Here is a 22,850-nt window from a genome sequence, read left to right as displayed (position 1 = left end):
TACCCACTCATAGACCTTCAGGCTTCCTGCCTGGATCATTTCAGCCCACCTGCTTCTACTGGGATCACTTACAGAAGATTCCAGGACCTGTCAGTCACTTTCTGCCTCTCTCTGACTGGGGGTCTTCTCTGGCTTCCAAGAAAGATTGCTTGCACATAAGGCAGGAAGTGCCAAGGAATTAGTGGCCCAGGAGTGATCTGCAGCCTGACAAGGTCCCTCTTGGGGTTAAGTCCCAGTTACCCAGTTTGGTTCTGCTCATTGGTGCCACTTAGTAAGGTGAAGTGACTTTCTTCCCTCCCTTGTCTCACTATTCCTTTCCCTCACTGTGCTTCCTGGGATCACCTCCCAATAAACTACTTGCACCAAAATCCTGATCTCAGGGTCCATTTTGCAGGAAAGCTAAATGAATACACCTCACTCTTTCTCTTGATTCTTCTTCATGCTATCTTGCAAATGGTCTGGTTCCAAAACTGCCTAGGTTTTGAGTGGTCTGATCCAGCCTTATTTTACCTCCAAGTCCTGTTATCTTTCTAGTGTATGAGTTTACAGAATATGAGGTTTTTTTTTTTAAGATTTTATTTATTTATTTGAGAGAGAGAGAATGAGAGACAGAGAGCACAAGAGGGAAGAGGGTCAGAGGGAGAAGCAGACCCCAGGCTGAGCAGGGAGCCCGATGCGGGACTCGATCCCGGGACTCCAGGATCATGACCTGAGCGAAGGCAGTCGCGTAACCAACTGAGCCACCCAGGCACCCCAGAATATGAGATTTTTTAGGACTATATAATATTGTACTAGGGCATAACCATCTGTGTTTAGCAACATACCTGGCATTTGTAAGTTGATCAGTAAATACTTGGTGAATAAATGAATAGATGAGTGGCTGAAGAATTCTAGTTGTCCTACCTAACTTTAGAGAAACAATTTTCTATGTGACAGAACCTTCCATTTGTAACTAAGACACCAATTCTTATGTCCATCAGAATTTTCAGCAATGTTTTCATCACAAGGCTTACCCATCTTACTGGATTTAATTATGTATCATCAAGGTATTGGAAGAAACCTTTAAATACTTAAGGAAAGAACATATTCAAATGGAAAGTTACCCCAGAATTTCAATGTGTATAATTCATTATCTCTAGCCACATATTTATTTCTGTAGAAGCACCACAACCTGTAAATTGGATGGCAACTATTTTGCTGTCTGCATGTAAGTTGTTCTTATTCCTGCTATTTCTAAATTTTAAAAATGTCTTTCAATGACAACATGCTATCATAAAGAGTATGGTCAATTTATTCAATTAAAAAAATATATTTCAGCCAGCAAGATCAAAATGATCCTCTTAAGTCCATAGAGCAGTCAGTTAATCAACACGTATGGAATTGATCAAACCTATTTTATGTGGAAAGGACTATGCTATAAATAAAACAATCATAATTTAGGTTTTTCAGGGTGGCCTTCAAATATTCTGCCATCTTGGGCCCAGAAGTACATGAGCCCCGTTTGGGGGTTTGAATGATGTGGTACCCATAATAAATAATATTCTCCACCTTCAAAGGCCTTTTGTTTACTTGGGAAGACAGACACACGTGGGAAAAACCACAAATTGATATAACACAAGTGGCACTGATCAGTTCCCTTCTAAAGTCTGTGCCCTGTGTGTCCTAAGGGTTCTTTGGGAGATGAGAGGAGTGCTGAGTGTGGGGACCTAGGACGTCCCAGAGTTCCACTTGTTTTTTCAAATTGGACTTATATATAATATTTCTTTTCTTTCTTTCTTTCTTTCTTTCTTTCTTTCTTTCTTTTTTTTTTAGAGTCCACTTCTTGGGGAAATGTTGAGAACCACAGACAGAATCAATAGACCAATAGGAACAATGAATTGGGGGGAGGGGCTGGGGCATCTCTGTGAGCCATGGTTGTGTAGGAAAACCTTTTGAGGGGGAACAAGGAGAAAGGGTCTTAGGCGGGCCTTGAAAGAGGGGTGAAATTAAGACAAGTGAAGAGCAGGGAAATGTTAGGCCAATAATGAGGTCCATCCTTATACATGTACACACAAGGAAAAGGGCATGGAATTGCAATTAGCAAATTAATCCTTCCCCCTCCCAAAATACCACACCAAACCAAACAAAAATACCTGCCACCTGAAATACCTAGATATCCAAGGCCAAGGATGCTTAACCTGAATTTTCCAAAAATTTTCAAAAATTACAAATTTTTTTCACTTCGTTTACAATCACTCCGTACTTGAAGACAGCAGGCAAAAAAGATAGGTTTGGGGAGTCAGGCGTTCCTGGGTTGAAATCCTGCCTTTGAAACTTACAAGTCACTCAGGCTCTTAAGACATTAGTGTCCTCATTTGCAAAATGCAGAAATACCCCCTAATGTGTGCTATAATTATGCACATAAAGGATGTAACACACCACACACTGAATACTAGCTTTTCATGTTTTAATTTTATTTATTTATTTGACAGAGAGAGACACAGCGAGAGAGAGAGAGAGAGAGAGAGAGAGAGAGAGCACAAGCAGGGGGAGTGGGAGAGGGAGAAGCAGGCTTCCTGCAGAGCAGGGAGCCCGATGCGGGGCTCGATCCCAGGACCCTGGGACCATGACCTGAGCCGAAGGCAGACACTTAGCCAACTGAGCCACCCAGGTGCCCCTTTTCATGTGCTTTTTGAACATGAGTGAAAATAAGTTAGTATGTTGTAACTTTTATGTCTATAAACTTTTAACCATTCCCCAGTATATCATTCCTGCTAGATGAGAGTGATGTGGGCCCTCATGCTTCCTGTCATGGGGAGGAAAAGAAAAATATATGTAAAAAAATAAAGCGCAAGGTAGTGTTAATGCTATGTGTAATCGAGGATCCAACAAGTGACTGATTTTTCATAAGGAGGCTGCCACGCTATTTTGGGTAACTGCATTCGCGCATTCCATTTTCTTTTATTTGCTCTCTGCTCTTTTCCACCTAGACCAGGGCTTCTCAGATGTTAATGTGCATACGAATCACTGGGAATCTTGTTTAAGTGCAGATTCTGGTTCTGTGGGTCTGGATAGTGCCCTACATTCTGAATTTCCAGCCAGCTCCCACATGATGCCATGTTACTGCTTTGTAGATCACACTTTCAATCACTAGGACCTAGGTACTCATTTTCAGACCTCCTTTGAAGGGGGCGTTCTAACTTGACATTGTCTCAATCTTGGGCAAAATGCTAAACCATTAAAGCTTCAAGACAAGTCCTCTACCACTAGGTTACCAGATCAAATCATTTGAATTTCAGATAAATAGCCAAAATTTTTTAGTATATTGCATGGAACATATTTAGGCTGAAAGAGTATTTGTTGTTTATCTGAAATTCAAATTGACCTCAGTATCCTTTACTTTTATTTGCTAAATCTGGCAACCCTACCTACCACCTAACGCTCCCACCCCACCCCAGCACCTGCAATTAGGTTGCTACTCCTCGACGACTTTTAAACAGAAATCCCAGAGCAGGCACTGCTTGTCCATGCCACCATGGTAACTTAGGGGGACTTCTAATTTTTCACTAAGTACACAATGATAAGCTCAGTGTTCATTGTTCGTTTGTCTTCCTGTGAGCTCCGTAAGCATAAGTAGGTCTTCTCCTGAGTCTCCCCAGTTTCTGGCAGAATGAAAGATACACAGTAAATATTTGCCAAATTTAAGTGAGCCGAATGAACTCGGTTCCTGATTGAGCTGCTCTGGCTGATGGTAGAAAATAGCTTGGGCAGAGGTTAGAGGACTCTGAGGCTTTGGGGTGGGGGCAGGGCTGTGGTTCAAAGAGAAACACAGCAATCCTCTTTTTAACAAATATCTCTGTTCCCCCCAAAAAAAATCTCGATTAATCTAATCAAGGAATATCTGTCTGCATATTAGAACCAAGCTCTCTCTTAATTCCAACTAGACTATACACTTTACCACGCCCAAAATAAATCATCCCCACCTGTCCACTAGACGTTTCTCCTGACGGCCCTTCTGCTCCTCATCTCCTACCTCCCTCTTTACTGGCCAGGGGACTCAGATCACCCTCCCTTGGATAACTATTGTGCGACACTTATTTTTTGCCCCTTTAGTGATCTGCTGTGGAGATTGGCCAGGCCTTATCCAATGCAACCAAATTGAAGGATACGGGAACTGGAAGCGCCTTCTGACTGATACTGGCTAAAGTGGCTTTACCAGTCCCCGTTCCACGTGCATGTCTGAAAGCTTCCTTGCTAATACTAAAAACCCTTGAGTGTGTCCTGAGAAACGTAACCATTTCCAATCTGTGCTGTCAGTATTCAGCGGCTACGCCTCCCGGATCTGAGAGCATCTCCAAGGACCCTGTCCTCACGAGAGCTTCTGCTACACAGGTGCCACGATTGGACAGCCCACGTCTGCAGGAAGGGAGAGCTCAGAAAGGAACGGTCTCTGCTCATCTCTAGGACTGTCGCAACCCTCCAGCCCAATGGGGCTGTGACGAGGTTGTGCTCTCTGGCAATTCTGACCTCCTCCTTCCCGGAAGCAAACATAGTGGACCGTGGCCTCCAAAACCACACGAAGCCATGGAAAGCCTGTCACAAGCAGCAATTTCATTTTAATTCATTATTCAACATTTACACAAGCTTAGGTTCATTTGGTATATATAATAGCTAGCAAGCCAAGTTTATTTTATGAAAACCGGGAATCCAAACACAGAGTAATTACTCTGAGGAGGGAAAAAACCACCCCCGGTCAAATAGTACCACTCTAAATATTGACACTATATACTTTCTGCTCTGGGTTAACCATTTGGACCCCATGGGCCTCCAAGCGTGATGCCACCCCTGCATACAGAAGGGAAAGGCATTAGATGTAGGAAAATGATAAGGGGAAGGTTGGAAGTCTGAGCAGCTGCCCAGGAGGCCGGAATAAAATGTTCGTTGTGGTAAGAGGGAGGAGAGAAGAGCGTAGATCACATTTACAGGTGGCCACGGTCATAACCACCAGCGGTACCCTCTGGTTATCAGCCTCTGTGCTACGGGCTTTATATATTTTCGCTTCTTCACTACTCACACAAGGTCTTCTGGGAAGTTGTCCAACAGCCATTTTACCCCATTACCCATGACATCTACACCAGCAGACCATGCACAGCTACTGTTACAGAGTAGAGGGCTTCCGGTCCCAGGAAATGAACTTCCCACATCCCCTTGCTCTGGACATCTCTTTCAGCCCATCTCCCACAGTGAATCTCTGTTAACATTTGCTGTGTATCTTGTTTTTTCCTCATAACAATTTATGTTGAGTGTCTTTTCAAGTCAAGAAGTTTCATGTGAGAACTCCAGACCCTGGCCAAGCCCAGGGTGCAAGTGCTGGAGGCCTGTCCCCAAGGCAGGAATGCTGTCTGATCCCAGGGAGGCAGTGACTTTGGGTGAAAACAGTCATCTTCTAAAACAATCAGTTCTGGGGTTTTTTTGTTTTGTTTTGTTTTGTTTTGTTTTGTTTTAAGAAGTCAGATCCCCAAGGGGACATCATAGTGGAAAGAGAATCCCAAAAACATTTACTCCAAGAAAAAACTCAGTGATCACATGCTCTGATCCCCTCGTTATACCAGTGAAAACTCAGGCTCAGAGATGTGAAAAGCATGCCCAAGTCCACATAACCTATTAGCCTTAAACCCAATCAGTCCTGTGCTCCACCAGTCTGCGCCCTGGCTTCTCTCGTGGAGCCAATGGTAAGTGGAGAGCCAAACTAATTTGAATCTCAAAACCCAGTTATTATTTATTAGAGTCCTACCCTGAGGAAGAACCTAAAACTAAGAATGCTCTGCACTTAATCCCATACCGACGTGAAAATCCAACCAAGCAGGCTCAAAGCTTGAGTACTCTCTGCTGCTCCCTACTGAACAAAGTCTCCCTCTCTCTCCTCATTACTGAGTTTCAGGGACATCAGTAACAATGCTCCACCAGTCAATAAAGTTGGAGACTCCCCGATTGCTAAGTACGTGGGGCTGTTGAAACGTGTGACGTTGATAGGGAAAAGAAGGGCTTGTTTTTTTTTTCATCTACTAGCATAAACCTTTATTAGAAGCCACACATGGTTATTATCTAAACTAACAAGATAAGGATAATAAAATAAAATTTAAAGACATCTAAAATCTTACCACTGTCAATATTTTGTCTATCTTCCTACGTATTTTTCTTTGGATATATGTGTGTATGTATGTTTCTCTGTACTTAAATATATTTCTCCTATATTAGTAATAAAAATCCCAAGATAGTGTTTAATTTACTCTTTAATCACTTTCCAGTTAATAATAGCAAATTTATCCCCATGCCAATAAATGTGCTTCTATAACCTATTTTGATGGATAAAATTATTATTATGTATTTAATTCATGTAGTAATCATTTACTGGGTGCCTACTTTGCCCCAAGTACTATGCTGGGTACTAGGGACACACAGGTGAATAAGACAGTCAGCATCCCAGCCCTCATGAAGTTACACCCTACACAACACTCCAGCTTGCTTCCTGGCACCAATCGAAGCTCCAAGGACTGAACTCATCCTATGGAGCAGGGGCCATAGCTGGCACCCAAGATGCTGTGACAGCAGCCTGAGGACACAGTTACCAAAGGCCCAGAGATCTTTAGAATTGATTTCCAGAAAATAGAAGACTTTCTCACACCTCTCCTCTTCTTATGATTCTTTTTTTACTGTAGAGTCCGATGCATAACAAGTACCCAGTAAATTTTGTAGATTGATTAAATGCCAGTTACTGTTATCTGATACATTAATCCACAATCTGCTTTTTAGATGTGCATTTTAAAATAACTTACTCCCCAGCAGTTTAATGTTAGCAAGTAGAGAACACTGCAGAGGTTCCCTCATCATATTTTATACTATACTATACTTGTCTAGTCAAAGCTAAACTATACTAGTCTATTGTATACTTTACTCTGCTGTGCTATAATTGGTACCACGTGAATAGTTTGTCACATAATTGGTATACTTTTGCCCTAGCAGCGAGTCTACAAAAAAAACAAAAAAACAAAAATGCTTTTCTATTCACTACCCTAGATTGGTAGGATAGCATTAGCCCCCTTTTAAATATGGGGAAGTGCAGTCCAGAAACATCAGGTAACCCGATGATTATCCCAAACTAGTAGTGTTGGAGCCTGAGCCAGAATACAGGCTTTGCTTGTTACTTTAGCTACAGAACATTAGTAACAAAGCGGTTAAATTCAAACAAAAGCAAACCAAACATACTTCCATGGAGGAATGAGTGGCAGCGGAAATTCCTCAGTCCAGCGTGTGGCAGAAAGAGTGGGAGTTCCATTTTTTTTTTAAAGATTTTATTTATTTATTTATTTATTTATTTATTTATTTATTTATTTATTTAGAGAAAGCACGTGAGCAGGGGGAGGGGCAGTGAAAGAGGGGGAGAGAATTTGAAGCAGACTCCCCACTGAGCAGGGAGCCCACTGGGGGCTCAATCCCACGACCCTGAGATCATGACCTGAGCCGAAATCAAGAGTCAGACGCTTAACTGACTGAGTCACCCAGGCGCCCCCAGAGTAAGAGTTTTAGAATCATGGGGAAGTGGGTTCAGCTGCACCATTTACAAGCTCTGTTACTATAATCAATTTCTCAACTTCTGGGACTCAGTTTCATCATCTGTCAGTAGGGACTTGCAAAGTTATGGTGAGAATGAGAATTCAGGATAACACATGTAAGAGCATCTTACATGGGGCCTGTGCATCGTAGTGCTCAAAAAGAAGATGCTATTGTTGAGAGCATCTGCATCATTATTACTATTATTATTAATCTCTGCAAGACCGAGGGTGTTCCCTTCTACACTTCTTCATTAGAATATTCAGAAGCTGAAGAAGTTTGGTGCTGCTCATCTGCCATGGGGCTCTGTTTACATCTTGAATTACTCAAATGAAATGTAAAAACAGCTTCACTGCATCTTAAAGTGCTCATTACTTTAATTCAAATAGCACAGAGTTCCCCTCAAAATAAATGACTCTGTCCATCTGTTTATTTCCCTCTGCTAAACTGATTTCCTGCTTTTCTTGGGCTGGTGAGAAACACTTTCAGAGACAGCTGATGTAAACTAAGTAGGGAAGTCTACAGCCCACAGCACTGGGCTCTGGAGAGCCTCAGCCGGCCTGGGAGAAACAGGCATCCCTCAGCATATTATCCGGTCTGTACGTGTCACGACATCCACAGCGTAGGGGCTTTGTATCACTCTAGAGCTCCACTTGGGGGAAACAATTTTTTGGATGCCAGTTTAGCCAGGTTTTTACATCAATTTCATTGTAAGCTTGGATATAATTTTATTTTTGTAATCCTTTATATCATTACTGTCATAGGACACAATTTAAATCAGAATCTTGATGGTAACGCATAATTAAATGATTTTGTGTAAAGGCCAGAAAAATGAATTTTGTGGAATGGATGCATAATAATTTATGAAATGTGTCAATATTTTATTGCTCTTCCAAGCACAGAAAGCCCATCCACAGATCACCCAGACATGGGCAGTAATTAAATTAGTTGTCTTCAATAATTTTCTTACTTTGAGGCTTATGAAGCCATACATTTTCATATGTTTTTTTTTTTGTTTTTTTTTAAAGATTTTATTTATTTATTTGAGAGAGCGAGAATGAGAGAGAGTACATGAGAGGGGGGAGGGTCAGAGGGAGAAGCAGACTCCCCGCCGAGCAGGGAGCCCGATGCGGGACTCGATCCTGGGACTCCAGGATCATGACCTGAGCCGAAGGCAGTCGCTTAACCAACTGAGCCACCCAGGCGCCCCTTCATATGTTTTTAAATTCTGTCTTTATTTGTCAAAAGATACTTGATTTAACTGTTTGTTAAACCACTGATCCCTTTAAATACAGATAGTCCCCAACTTAACGATGGTTCAACGTGCAATTTTTTGACTTTGCTATGGTGCCTAAGTGTTACATATTCAGTAGAAACCATACTTCTGATTTTGAATTTGGATCTTTTCCTGGGCTGGTGGGATGCGTAGGATCCTCTTGGTGACACAGGGTGGAGCGGCCCCAGCTCCCAGGCAGCCACCCCATCACCAGGGGCAACAACTGATACACTTAGAACCTTTCTGTCTCCAGACAACCACTCTGCTTTTCACTTTCAGTACAGTGTTCAGTAAATGACAGGAGACGTTCAACCCTTTCTTATCAGATAGGCCTGTGTTGGAGGATTTTGCCCAACTGTAGGCAAACCTCAGGGTTCTGTTTCAGGCAGGCGAGGCTAAGCTGCAATGGTGGCTAAGTTAGGTGTACTAAATGCATTTTTGACTTAAAATATGTCAACTTACAATGGGCTTATCAGGAAGTAACCCCATCATAAGTTAAGGAATATCTGTACTTGGACTTGTTATATGTGGGTCTCCAATTATATTCTTGCCCCGGTCCCAGCAAATGTTAGGAACAGGCCTGATGGTTGGCTACAGTGATATGTAAGTCCTGGGGTGTGATGGGGCAAGGGTTGGACTGACCAGGAAGACTGAGAGGTTCTGACAGATTAATTGCTTCCTTTATGATTTTTACAGAGAAATGGCCCTTCTATTCTTGATTGTAAATCTCAGTAAAAAGTAAATCTCATACTGCTAAATTCTTAAGTGCTGCATTGCTCTTTTTGATTTTGAGGAAACCTTGAGTTCACTATCATCCTGGGTGATTCCCAAACAATTTTATAGCATGCAGATTTTCCTATTTGAATTAGGAAAGTAATTACCTAAAATCTGACCATTTTCACAAGTCACTTATTTTTTTTTTAAGATTTTATTTATTTATTTATTTATTTGAGAGAGAGAGCGAGAAACAGCATGAGAGGGGATAGGGTCAGAGGGAGAATCAGGCTCCCTGCCGAGCAGGGAGCCCGATGCGGGACTCGAACCCGGGACTCCAGGATCATGACCTGAGCCGAAGGCAGTCGCTTAACCAACTGAGCCACCCAGGTGCCCTTATTTTTATTTTTTATTCTGCCCCCTTAGTCCATATCATTTGCATTACTGAAAATAGTAGTATATTTTAAATTCTTACCTAGTTAGAATTTTTATATTCTGGGTTTTTTTTTTTTGCTTAACATTATGGTATAAGTAATTTTTCCATGTTGTTATAGAATCACCACAAATGACTACAGAAGTTTTATCAATTGGTAGATTCTATTTTATTTAATCATTTTTCTACTGCAAGTTTTAGTTGTTTCCAAATCTTTGCAATTAAAAATGTTGCAATATATTATTCTCCCTTTCCCTGGCTGCCCCTATTTTGGGGATTACTTAGTAGAAATAGTAGTAAAGTAGTAGTAGTAGAAGTATTCCATAATCCATTATTGAGAACCTTGGGACAATTACATTTTAGAATTCAGAATCATTTAGATTTTAGAAAGGTCATATGGTGAGTATGCCCTAGATCATGTTTCAGTGTCTGAAAGCAACACCCCATAATCAATCCCACTGATATTTCAATAGTGAGATGTATGAATATTTGCTCTAAGTAGGAAAAATAAAAACTATAAATAGCCTCTCATCAGTTTAAGTCAGGTTTTGCTATCAAATGTGTTCAGATCAGGCCAGTTATTGCTGCCAGATGAGTTAGGGAAAAACTTTTCAGTGCTTTTTGGATTTGGAATTAATATAAGAGATTGGAGGCTAATAGGAACTACAATCAACACTAGCTACCATGAATTTAGAATTTGTTATTAAGAACCAGGCGCTATGAGAAGCTCTTTTAAAGCAGCATAGATGTGGATTTTACTTCACGTGAAAATTTGAAAATCTTTTTCTTTTAATAAGCAAGAATACTCTGTCCATATTTCTTTATATAAATGTAATCTTTGGTCTCCGTGCTGTCATATGATCTTATTTGTAATTATTGGGTGTATTATGTTGTATTTACTAAGTTTCTCTATTTGAGGTATCCTCTTTGTTTTTTCAAAAATTTTATTCTAGTATTTCAGAAGGACAATATATATTTTTTAAAGATTTATTTATTTATTTGAAAGAGAGAACGTGAATGGGAGGAGGGGCAGAGGAAGAGGGAGAGGGAGAGAGAGAATCTCGAGCAGACTCCCCGCTGAGCATGGAGCCCCACACAGGGCTCGATCCCAGGACCCTGAGATCATGACCTGAGCCAAAATCAAGAGTCGGACCCTTAACCAACTGAGTCACCCAGGCACCCCCAGAGGAACGATATTTTTATTCTAATGGTTACACTTGTATTAATACTTTTTATAATGTCCTTACTTACTCCTCAGTTGAAATGGTATTATTTAGCTCTCATCTATCACATATGTAACAACCAGTGATCCTATTCTAAGTTCTCTCTCCTCCTTTCTCTCTTTTTCATTGCACTCTTTCTGTTAGAACATACAACGTTTACATCATATTCTTTAACCTATAATGCCACTCTCCTTCGTCTTAGATCTACAGCTAGCTATATGAAATGGTCACCATTAGTCCCTCTGCAAAGTTTTCTCTTTTATCCTTTGGGTTGGATGATATGCATCTTTGAAATCAGACATTGGTAAACATTTTCTATAAGTTAGGGACAGGGGGTAAATATTTTAGGCTTTGCAAGCTGTATAGTCTCTGTCATAACCTCACAACTCTGCCATTCTGTCACAAAAGCAACCATAGACAATATACAGATAAATGGGTATGGCTGTGCCCCGGTGCAACTTTATTTTTAAAAATGGGTGGCCGGCTGAATTTGGCCTGCAGGCTATAGTTTGACCTCTGCTCTGAATCCACAGGAATGAAATATACATCCAGTGTTCTGAGCTCTGGCACATTGAAAACTGTGTTCATATGGCCTTGATATTGGAAGGACAGCATAGCTCGTTACAATAGCCATGGTTTGAACTTTCTTCCTCAAGCTTACTGAAAATGCTAGCTCACTGTTGCCTTGCCTGGTATGGAGTTTTGTAAAATGTGATAGTATCCTATTCCTCTTGCCTTTGTAATTCATCTTATCTTTTTGCCTGAGGGCCTTAAAGAGTTTAGAGTCTAATAGTCTAATAGTTTTCCGGGGGTCTGTCTCAGATGTCTAAATCATTCTCTACCGTGCTCAGTGAACCCTGATTCTGGTCTTCTTTTACTTATGGAAGTTTTCTTGGGTTTTAGTAATAAATATTACATCTGATCTGTTGTTTCAAGTTTCTTCTTCAGGGACACTAGTTACACTTACGCTCAGTCTCCTTTGCCTAGCTTCTCTTTCAATCACTTCCTCTCTGAACTATTTCACTTCTTTCTTAATCCGATCTTCATTCTCATGGTTGTCTACCTGCTTACTTCATTGCCTTCTGTTAAGTTTTTATTTCTGATTAGTTTTTGCTTTTTTTCTTCTATTTCTTTCTTGAGTTCCAATAATTCATGTTTCATTCTTCCTTTTTCTGTCCATTTGTGTTCCTAGTTTTTGTATTTTGTATTTGAGGGGGGCTGTTCTTTTTCATCTCTCTGAATCTTGTGTGACGATATTTAATTTCATCTAGAACGACGTGTTAAAGCTTTCTTCACCTTCATGGCTCACTGAGGGGGAGAATTTTCATCAGCAGAAGAGTTTTATTCACATCATCTGACTTTCTGCACTAACTTTGTGTAGATGTGTTACGTTTTTTGGTTGGTCATATTCATTTCACTGACAGGGTTCTTAGTTTGAGAACAACCCTTCATGTCAGTTTTGTCTTTTTTGGAGTAGGCTGATTTAATGACGATTTTTGTTGTTGGACAGAGGAGGAGCCAGAGTTGTGTGTTTTGTTTCTCTTTTATTTCATCAAAATCCTTAATTTTCCTCTTCTTTCCTTCCTTCTCTTCAATGCTCATCACCAAGGGATACTGTCTTTTCTACGTTTATCTGATTCTCCCCCAGAAGCGCCATTTCTCCAAGGCTGACACTTCTCGTCCTGCACTTTCTTCAGCCACTTCCCTGTAGCCAATAGCCAAGGCTGTGAACAACCAAGTCCTGATCCGTGTTCATATCGTTGTCCTTTCTCTTTCTGCAGGTGATTTTGTCAGAGCTTCCTGGAAGTCATCCACTCCCTCTGCTTTTATCACCATGTCTTTTAAGTCTCTCCTCACCCACTCTCTGCATCTACAGACTGGAGACAATAGATGGGCAGCAGATCTCTGTTGGAATTTCTTTGTTTTTCTAATCACAATTAATTTGAAGGTTGTGGAGTTCTCCTTTTCCTAGTAATGCAGAAGATGTGTTTTTGTGTATTTTTGTTCCTTTTCTTTGTTGATTTTCTGTTTAGGGCTGAAGAAGGAAAAGAAAATTTATAATCAGGTTTTTACCATTGTTCTGGACACCTGGAAGGCCCACCTATTCATTATGACACTTTTGAAAGTATAACACATCTTTTATTGACCCAACAGTGAAGGTCCAGAGAGGTTCTTAAAGATATAGTTCCAGATCTCCTGGGTTCATAGTTACATCATGGATATTGTCTTAAGTATTCATTCCCAGTGATATGGAACATACTAGCCAACCCTGTCTTCCTTTAGATAAAAGTTCCTGGTATGATTTAACATAAATTTGTTTATAACGTAATGAGGTATCATACCCCATTGTTATTGTTTGCCTTTGTTACTTAGTTACGATATATTTATTTCTCATTTACTAGCTTTATAAGGACTTGTCAGGTTTTTGCACTTGAATACATTTGTGCAAGTCACAGAATCTCAGTGTTAGCCTAGCAATTCAGAGGAAGAGCAAACAATCTGATGGAGTTGCTTAAATTCTTATGGGCTCCAAATTTCCCCCGACCTTCACCAAGAATTAATGGTATTAATGGTTAACGTTCTTAATTTTTCATATTAATGATATTAAATATCTCTGTTATAAATATATTATCAGGGGAAGAAGTGCATTAAGTTATTAATATCAATAAACAGTTCAACCCCCAAGCAAAGCCACAGGAAAATGAGGCTCAGGACTAGTAAGGCTGTTTTGTTAAAAGGAAAACATTGAAGGGATTAAAAACAATAGCAAAACAACAGCAAGGAGCAGGAGCAGCAGCAGGAGTATTGGCTAGCATGCACTAGGTCCCTACCAGAGGCAGAAGCTATACTAATCACTCTACAGAATTCCATCCCATTGACATTCCTATGAGGTAATTAGTATCATTATTCCTATTTTACACATAAGGAAACAAAACTTTAAAGAAGCAAAATCACTCCTCTAAGACACAAAAGAAATGTAGAATTGAAGGTTATAAATTATCCCATTTAGGGGCCCCTGGGCGGCTCAGTTGATTAAGTGGCCGACTTTTGATGTCAGCTCAGGTCATGATCTCAGGGTCCTGAGATTGAGCCCTGTGTTGGGCTCTGTGCTGGTGTGCAGCCTGCTTGGGATTCTCTCTCTCCATCTCCCTCTGCCCTGCCCCCCGCAACTTGCATGCGTGCGCTCACTCTCTCAAAAAAAAAAAAAAAAATCTCATTTCGTTCTCATAATAATACTATGAAAAATTTACTGTTATTATTCCCATTTTACAGATAAGACAATGGAAACTCAGATAATAAAGTGTCCATCTTGAGAAACTTTAGAGCTAGTTAAAAACACAACAAAATAACACAAAGGCATGTTTAAAAAGGAAAAATTTTAAATCACTCATATTTCTACCATCCTCTGGTTATTACTGTCAATATTTTGCTGTCTCTCCTTTCAGTAAATATACAAATACACACATGGGACCATACTAAGTGAACAGTTGGTATACTGCTATGATAACTATATAAAAATTGCATGTGCATGTATTAGTCCTACAGTCTTCCACTGTTGATCATTCAGGTTGTTTCTTTTTTATTTGTGTGTTTTTAAATAATTCTGCAATAAATATCATAGGAGATAAAATTTTTGCACATTCCTAATTATCTCCCCTGGATTTCATCCTATAAGTTTATTTCTTATCCAGAAAATATTGCAGCATTTAAAAAATATTTAATATTTAATACTCAAATTGCATTTCTAATAATCTAACATGTTCCAGATCAGAATGATGCCACTTTACATCATAGTTTTGAACCTCACTTAATATACGGAGATGTGTTATCACAGAAATCTATCTATACTTGCACATTCTTATTCCAAATGCATAACAGTGCTTAATAATATATTTCCATTGAAATAATTTAAAAAGACCTATCACTGAAATATTAGACCAACATTTCTGTACATCAGAAATGCCCAAAAGCAAATGGGAGCTGAAACCTTGGTCCTACTGGACTTCCAGAATAGAAGCAGACAAAGGCAGCCCAGGATTTGCTCTAGGAGAAAGGGATCAAACACACCCATTCATGGTAATAGATCTTATTTAGACTCACTTTGTGAAAAAGTTTCTAGGGTAAGCCTCTCACGGTGAACCGAGACTGGAAAGGGTTTAAACTCCTACGTGGGTCTGTTAAATGGCTAGGTAATTAATGATATAGTCCCACGGAGTTAAGGCGCCCCAACTATGAGACCTGATTCTGAACTAGGGACTCTACATTTGGGTGAAGACAACCAAAAACTCCAGTAGAGAAGGTTGAGTGCAAAGAGAAAAACATAACAAAACTGGCACACAAAATGAACTTGCTTGCAAAATGTCAAATCTAATGTGGAAGGTTGAGGTATGAAGGATACCTCATCAACCAGAAATGATTTAACTTCAAGGAGATGGATATTATAAAGGATTCTGAAAGCAATTTCCAAATAAATATGTGTAAGATCTATGAAAAGATTAAGGAAGCACAGCAATCATAAATACAGTGAAGAAGTTACAGGGGACTATAAAGGACCCAACTAGAAATCCTGGAAATGAAAAATACAACCATGGAAAGGAAGAACACACAAAGTAGAATAAACACCACACTGACTGAAAAGAGAATTGATGACTAGAAAGAGAATACTGAGGACTTTGGCCATATTGCAGAGTGGAAAGATAAAGAAAATTAAAAAGTACAAAAGAAAACTTAGGAGTCACAGATAACAGAAAAGGAAGCTGTAATATATATGAATAGTTCAAGACAGAAAGGCAGTGCTGAAGAGATGTTAACTGAGATTTTGTGGAATTAAAGAAAAACTTCACTTTTCAGACAAAGAGTCCTGAACTGTACTCAGGAAAAATAAAAATATGATGGACACATCAGTGTGAAACTAAGGAGCACAAGGTTTCGTGCTATGTAGTATTGTGGAGTATTTCTGTTATGACAAGCTTACATGCTTTAACACTTTGGTTACTATGATTATCTTTGTTTCTCTTGAAACAAAGTATACATGGCTAAATAATGGGGGGAAATGCCTTGTGATTCTCCCAATACAATGAACTCTATGACATAGGAATTTTTTGACATGAAACATCAAGTATATAGCGCAATTTCTCCAATTTTTGGCCCCCAAGTACCACTTAAAGGCTATTCTTCATACATAAAAACAACCAAAGTGGGGATGAGCACTGGGTGATATATGGAAGTGTGGAATCATTACATTGTACACCTGAAACTAATATTACACTGTATGTTAACTAACTGGAATTTAAATAAAAACTTAAAAAAAAAACCAAACAACATTAGGTTAATTTTTAAAAGATTTACCATAAATTTTATTAATTTACTTATTTGTTATTTATTATTTATTTATTTATTAATAAAATATTAACATTTTAAAATGAAAACAGTAATGATATTTTTATGTCAGTCCACTTTATGTCAAGTGTGTATTTGCAGTCTCTCACCAACTTATCTGGACCAGGCTCATTACAGACGTTCCCAGATCTATTCCCATGTACAGTGACCACTTGCCTTACCTCCTGGCCAGAGCTGCTCTATCCACACCATACTCTACTCCTAAGATTCTAGAGCCTAGCTGCTGCCACCAAGTCCACAATGAAGGAGCCCCTGTGTATGGTATCAACTGGCAAGGAGAGGACTCCATATCCATGTACTGGCTTGAGTGGGCCCATGGAGACTCTGGCTGAGGGAAAGTTGCCATGTTTCAGGTGGACTTCAGACCCTGGAAGAGGAGAGGCAAAGGGAAGCTAAATTTGTCCTCCGTTCTCCCCGCTCCATCTCTCTCTTGACCTCCCCCCACCCAGGGTTGTTCTGAAGCACCAAAGTTTCATATGGCCTCAATGATACCTCTCTAAGAATGAATAACTGAGCTGTGTTATGGAATTTGGTCATCTCAGTTATGTATCCCTTTGTATTTGATCTCTCTCCTTCTCTTAATTAATCCCCCTTTTTCCTCATGGTTAATTCCTTGGAACTGTACTTCCCAATAAAATGGTAGCTGATAATTTTTTGCCTTAGGCTCTGTTTTCTAGGGAACCTGGGCAAAGACCATTAATTAATATCGGACAGATAACTTGAGCCATAGGCCATGTTCTGTAACCAGTCAATTTTTCTCTTTGCTCTCTCTACTCACTATATTAGAAAATCCAAATCTACAGTCACAGGTTATCAGGAATGGCAGCAAGTTTTTGGTGGCTCTGACAAATGGTTCTGGATTGAATATGGACATAGAAATTATGAAGAGATTTCCCAATGAAGACTACTTTTATCATTCAGTCAGATGCTAAATCGATAAGCATATCCTATTCAAAAGCCAGGAGGTTGAATATTTCAACTTGAGTCATAGCAGCAAACGGATTCCCAATTTTGCTCTTATTGCATTTGATTTTGGAGAGTATTTCTGCATATCCTTATGGTTCTCAGTCTCTGATGAGTGTGGAAAATCAAGTGATGGGAAATGTCAAATTCTTGGTGATTCTGTTATTTGAACCACCCTCTCTGGTCTTTGTAAGATGTCTTAACTTTTATCCTTGACATTAAAAAACATTTTTTAAAAAAAACCCTGAACTGATAGGTTTCTCTTATTCAAAAAACTTAAATTATTGCTAAGAAACACCACATTATTAAACACCTGAAATCATAGAAATGGTCTTTTTTAAAAGATTTATTTATTTTGGAAAAAGAGAGAGTGAGAGCGAGCAGCGGGGAGGAAGGCCAGAGGAAGAGGGAAAGAGAGAATCTCCAGCAGACTCCCTGCTAAGCACAGAGCCTGTCACAGGGCTTGATCCCACGACCCTAAGATCATGATCTGAGCCGAAATCAAGAGTCGGACACTTAACCGACTAAGCCACCCAGGTGCCCCAGAAATGGTCTTTATAAGAATTATGAAAACAATTCTTTTATTTATTTTTATTACATATTTTTAATATTTTATCATGAAAATTTTCAAACATACAGAGAAATTGCAGAGATTGTACTGGGAATACTCATATATTACCTAGATTCTGTAGTTAACATTTTACTGTATCTCCTTTTCATGTAACTTTCCATCTATCCATACTTCTATCCATCCACTACTTCATCTCATTTTTTATATATTTCAAAGTAAATTGCAATGTGCTTATCACTAACTAGAGCTCAAAATATTTTACAGTTCCTTATAAAAATAAAATGCATTATATATACTGAATGCACAAATCTTAAATGTACTATCCCTATGAGTTTTGACAACTTTAAGCACTTATGTTACTCAAACTCCTATTGATATGTAGAAAAGAACCATCATCCCAATAAGCTCCTTCATGTCTCTTTCTGGCAATTCCATCCCTATCTTCCAGAGACAATCACATTCTGACTTTTTTTTCACTAAATATTAATTTTACCTGTTCTAGAACTTCATACAAGTGGAATCATAGAGTATACACTATGGACTATTTTTTGTAAGAACTTTTTCACTCAGCATAATGTTTGAAATATTCATCCAAGCCATTGGGTATATCAATAGTCCATTCTTTTATATTGCTGTGCTCTATTATGTTATACAAGTATGCCACAGTTTAATTACCCATTCTTCTGTTGATGAACACCCAAGCTGTTTCCAGTTTGGGACTGTTATGAACAAAGCTGCTATGAACATTCTTGTATAAGTCTTTTTGTGGATATGTATTTTTGTTTCCCTTGGGTAAATACCTAGAAATGGAGTTTCTGGGACCTGAAGTCAGTATATATTTACTTTTATAAGAAACTGCCAGACTATTTTCCCAAATGATAAAAGCCCTTTACAGTCCATCAGCAGTACATGAGAGTTTCTGTTGCTTCACAACCTTGACAATTTGGTATTGTCAGTCCTTCTAGTTTTAGCCATGTTAGTGGGTGTGTAGTGGTATCTCATTATGACTTTCATTTGCATTTACCTGACAATGGTGAGCACATTTTCATGTGTTTATTAGCCATTTGTGTATCTTCCTATGAGGAATATTTGTTCAAATATTTTACTCATTTTATACTGAGTGAATTGTCCTTTTTCATTGGATTGTGGAAGTTCTATCTACTGAATACAAATTTTCAGACATATATATTTGTGAATATTTTTTCCTGGTTTATGTCTTATCTATTCATTTTCTTTACAGTGTCTATTGTGGAACAGAAGTATTTTTATTGCAATCAAGTCTAATATTTCTTTATTTTCTTTTATGGTTATTATGTTCTGTGACTTGCCTAAGAGAATTTTGCCAACCCCCAAGTCACAAAAATATTGTTTTATATTTTCTACTCTAAGTTTTAAGGTTTTAGCTTTCATATGAAGCTTATGAATTAATTTTTGTGTGTTGTGTAAGGGGGATTCACTTTTTTCCACATGGATATCTAGTTTTTCCATCACCATTTGTTGAAAAGACTTGCTTTCTCTATTGGGTTGCTTTGGTACCTTTGTAAAAAATCATTTTAACCTCTATAGAGCACTCCAGTAGCATATAAATTTTTCTATACTGCACAGGGAATATTTTCCAGAGTAGACCATATGTTAAACCACATAACTAGTCTCAGTAAATGTTAAAATGTCAAAAATCATACAAAGCAAATTCTCTAATCATAATGAAATTAAATCATAAATCAATTTAAAAAGGAAATTTGGAGAATTTACAAATATGTGAAAATCAAGCAACACAATTCTAAATAACCAATGGATCAGAGAAAAAAACTACAATAAAAATTAGAAAATACTTTGATATAATCCAATGCCCTGTAATGACAAAAACACTGAACAAACTGGGAATAGAAGGGAACTTCCTCAACCTGACAAAAGCTATCTATGAAAAACCCACAGCTGACATCATATTTAATGCTGAAAGGCTTAACACTTTCCTCCTAATATAAATAATACAAAGATGTCAGCTCTTGACACTTACATCTGAAATTATACTGGAAGTTCTAGCCAAAGCAATTAGGAAAGAAAAATAAACAAAAGGCATACATATTAGAAAGGAAGAAGTAAAACGATCTTTATTTGCAGATGGCGAGATCTTATACATAGAAAAGTCCGAAGAAAAATATGTTAACATGAATGAGTAAGTTCAGCAAAGTTGCAGGCTACAAGATCCATATAAAATATCAGTTATTCTTCTATATACTTGCAGTAAACAAGAAAAAAATGAAGTTGAGAAAACAATTCCATTTACAATAACATCAAAAAGAATAAAATACTCAAGAATAAGTTTAACCAAGGAAGTACAAGTCTAACCAAGGAAGCACACTGAAAACTACAAAACATTGCTGAAAGAAGTGGAATAATAGAATTATATCCTATATTCATGAATTGGAAGACTTAATATTGTTAACATGGCAGTACTCCCCAAATTGATCTGCAAATTCAATGCAATCTCTATCAAAATTCCAACTGCATTTTTTTTTTTTGCACAAATGGACAGGCTGATTTTAAAATTCATATAGAAATGCAAGGAACCCCAAATGACCAAAATCTTGAAAAAGATTAGAGGGCTTATTGGAGGATTCACATTTTCTGGTTTCAGAACTTACTAGAAAGCAACAGTAAACAAGACTGCATTATTAGCAGAAGGATAGATAAATAGAACAATGGAGTAGAAGTGAGAGTCAAAAAATAAACCCACATATCTATGGCCAACTGATATTTGACAAGGGTGCCAAGATCATTCAAACAGTCTTTTAAAAAAATGGTGTCCAGACTATTAGACATCCACATGCAAAGGGTGACTTTGGACCTCAACTTCCCACCATATGCAAAAATTAACTCAAAAAAAAATCAAAAAGCTGAAGAGCTTAAATAATAAAACTCTTGAAAGGAAACATAGATGAAAGTCTTTGTGACCTTGGATTAAGCAATAGTTTCTTAGGTATGAAACCAACAGCATAGACAACCAAAGGAAAAAAATACAAATTAGACTTCATTAAAATTTAAAACTTTTGTGCATCAAAGGACACTATCCCCAAAATGAAAAGATGCCTACAAAACAGAAGTATTTGTAAATCATATATGTGATAAGGGTCTAATATCCAGAACATTTAAAGAGTCCTATAACTCAACCATAAAAAGACAAATAACCCAATTAAAAATGATCAAAGAATTTGAATAGACATTTCTTCACGGGAGATATACAAATAGCCAACAGTCACATGAAAATATGCTCAATGTCATTAGCTATTAGAGAAATGAATATCAAAGCTATAATGACATACCACTTTATGCCCACTAGGATGGCTATAATCACAATAATTTTTTAATGGAAAATAAGAAGTATCAGCAAGGATTTGGAGAAATTGGAGCTCTCATACGTTGCTGCTGGAAATGTAAAATGGTGCAGCTGGAAATGGAAAATGGAAAACAGTTTGGCAGTTCCTCAAAAAGTTAAACTTAGAGTTCCCATATGATCCAGGAATTTCTCTCCTTAGGTATACACCCAAGAAAATTGAAAACATATGTTCATATAAAAACAAATGTTCATAGCACCATTATTTATAATGGCCAAACAATGGAAACAACCCAAATATCCATCACTGGATTACCAGATTAACAAATGTGGTATGTCCATATAATGGAATATTATCAACCATAAAAAAGGAATGCAGAAGCACCAATACATGCTAAAACGTGAATGAATTTGGAGGATATTACACTAATTGAAAGAAGCCAGACACTAAAGTCCACGTATCATATGATTCCATTTATATGAAATATACAGAGTAGGCAAATCCTTGGAGACAGAGACTAGATTAGTGCTTACTAGGGGGTGAAGGAGAAAGGAACAAGCAGTGACTGCTAACAGATACAGATTTTGTTTTGGAATGATGGAAATGTTCTGGAATTAGGTCATGGGGATAGTTGCACAGCATTGCAAATATACTGAAAAAATCATATGTGTTAAAAATGTACACTTTAAAATAGTGAATTTTATCTCAATACAAAAATGTTTTTTAAAACATCAGTTGATGGCCTAAGGGTGAGTCTATTTCTGGGCTTTCTAATCTGCCCCAGTGATCTATGTGTTCCTTATACGAGCACCAGGCTGTCTTGATTATTGGAGCTTTATTGTAAGCTTTGAAGTCAGAGTAAGCCTTCTGATGGTACTCTTCTTTTTCAAGAGTGCTTTGGGTAGTATAAGCTATACCCCTTGCTTTTAAAAACTTGGGTCCAGGGGCGCCTGGGTGGCTCAGTCGGTTAAGCGTCTGCCTTCGGCTTGGGTCATGATCCCAGGGTCCTGGGACCGAGCCCCGCGTCGGGCTCCCTGCTCGGCGGGAAGCCTGCTTCTCCCTCTCTCACTCCCCCTGCTTGTGTTCCTGCTCTCGCTATCTCTCTCTCTGTCAAATAAATAAATAAAATCTTAAAAAAAAAAAAACAAAAACAGAGCTACCATATGACCCAGCAGTTGCACTACTAGGTATTTACCCAAAGACACAGATGTAGTGAAAAGAAGGGGCACATGCACCCCAGTGTTCATAGCAGCAATGTCCACAATAGCCAAACTGTGGAAGGAGCCGAGATGCCCTTCAACAGATGAATGGATAAAGAAAATGTGGTTCATATATACAATGGAAT

The sequence above is a fragment of the Leptonychotes weddellii genome, chromosome 9 (genome assembly GCF_054177405.1).
Source record: "Leptonychotes weddellii isolate Sample4059 chromosome 9, ASM5417740v2, whole genome shotgun sequence".
NCBI lineage: Eukaryota > Metazoa > Chordata > Mammalia > Carnivora > Phocidae > Leptonychotes > Leptonychotes weddellii.
The sequence above is the reverse complement of the archived record's forward strand: the minus strand, read 5'-3'. Positions refer to the sequence as shown.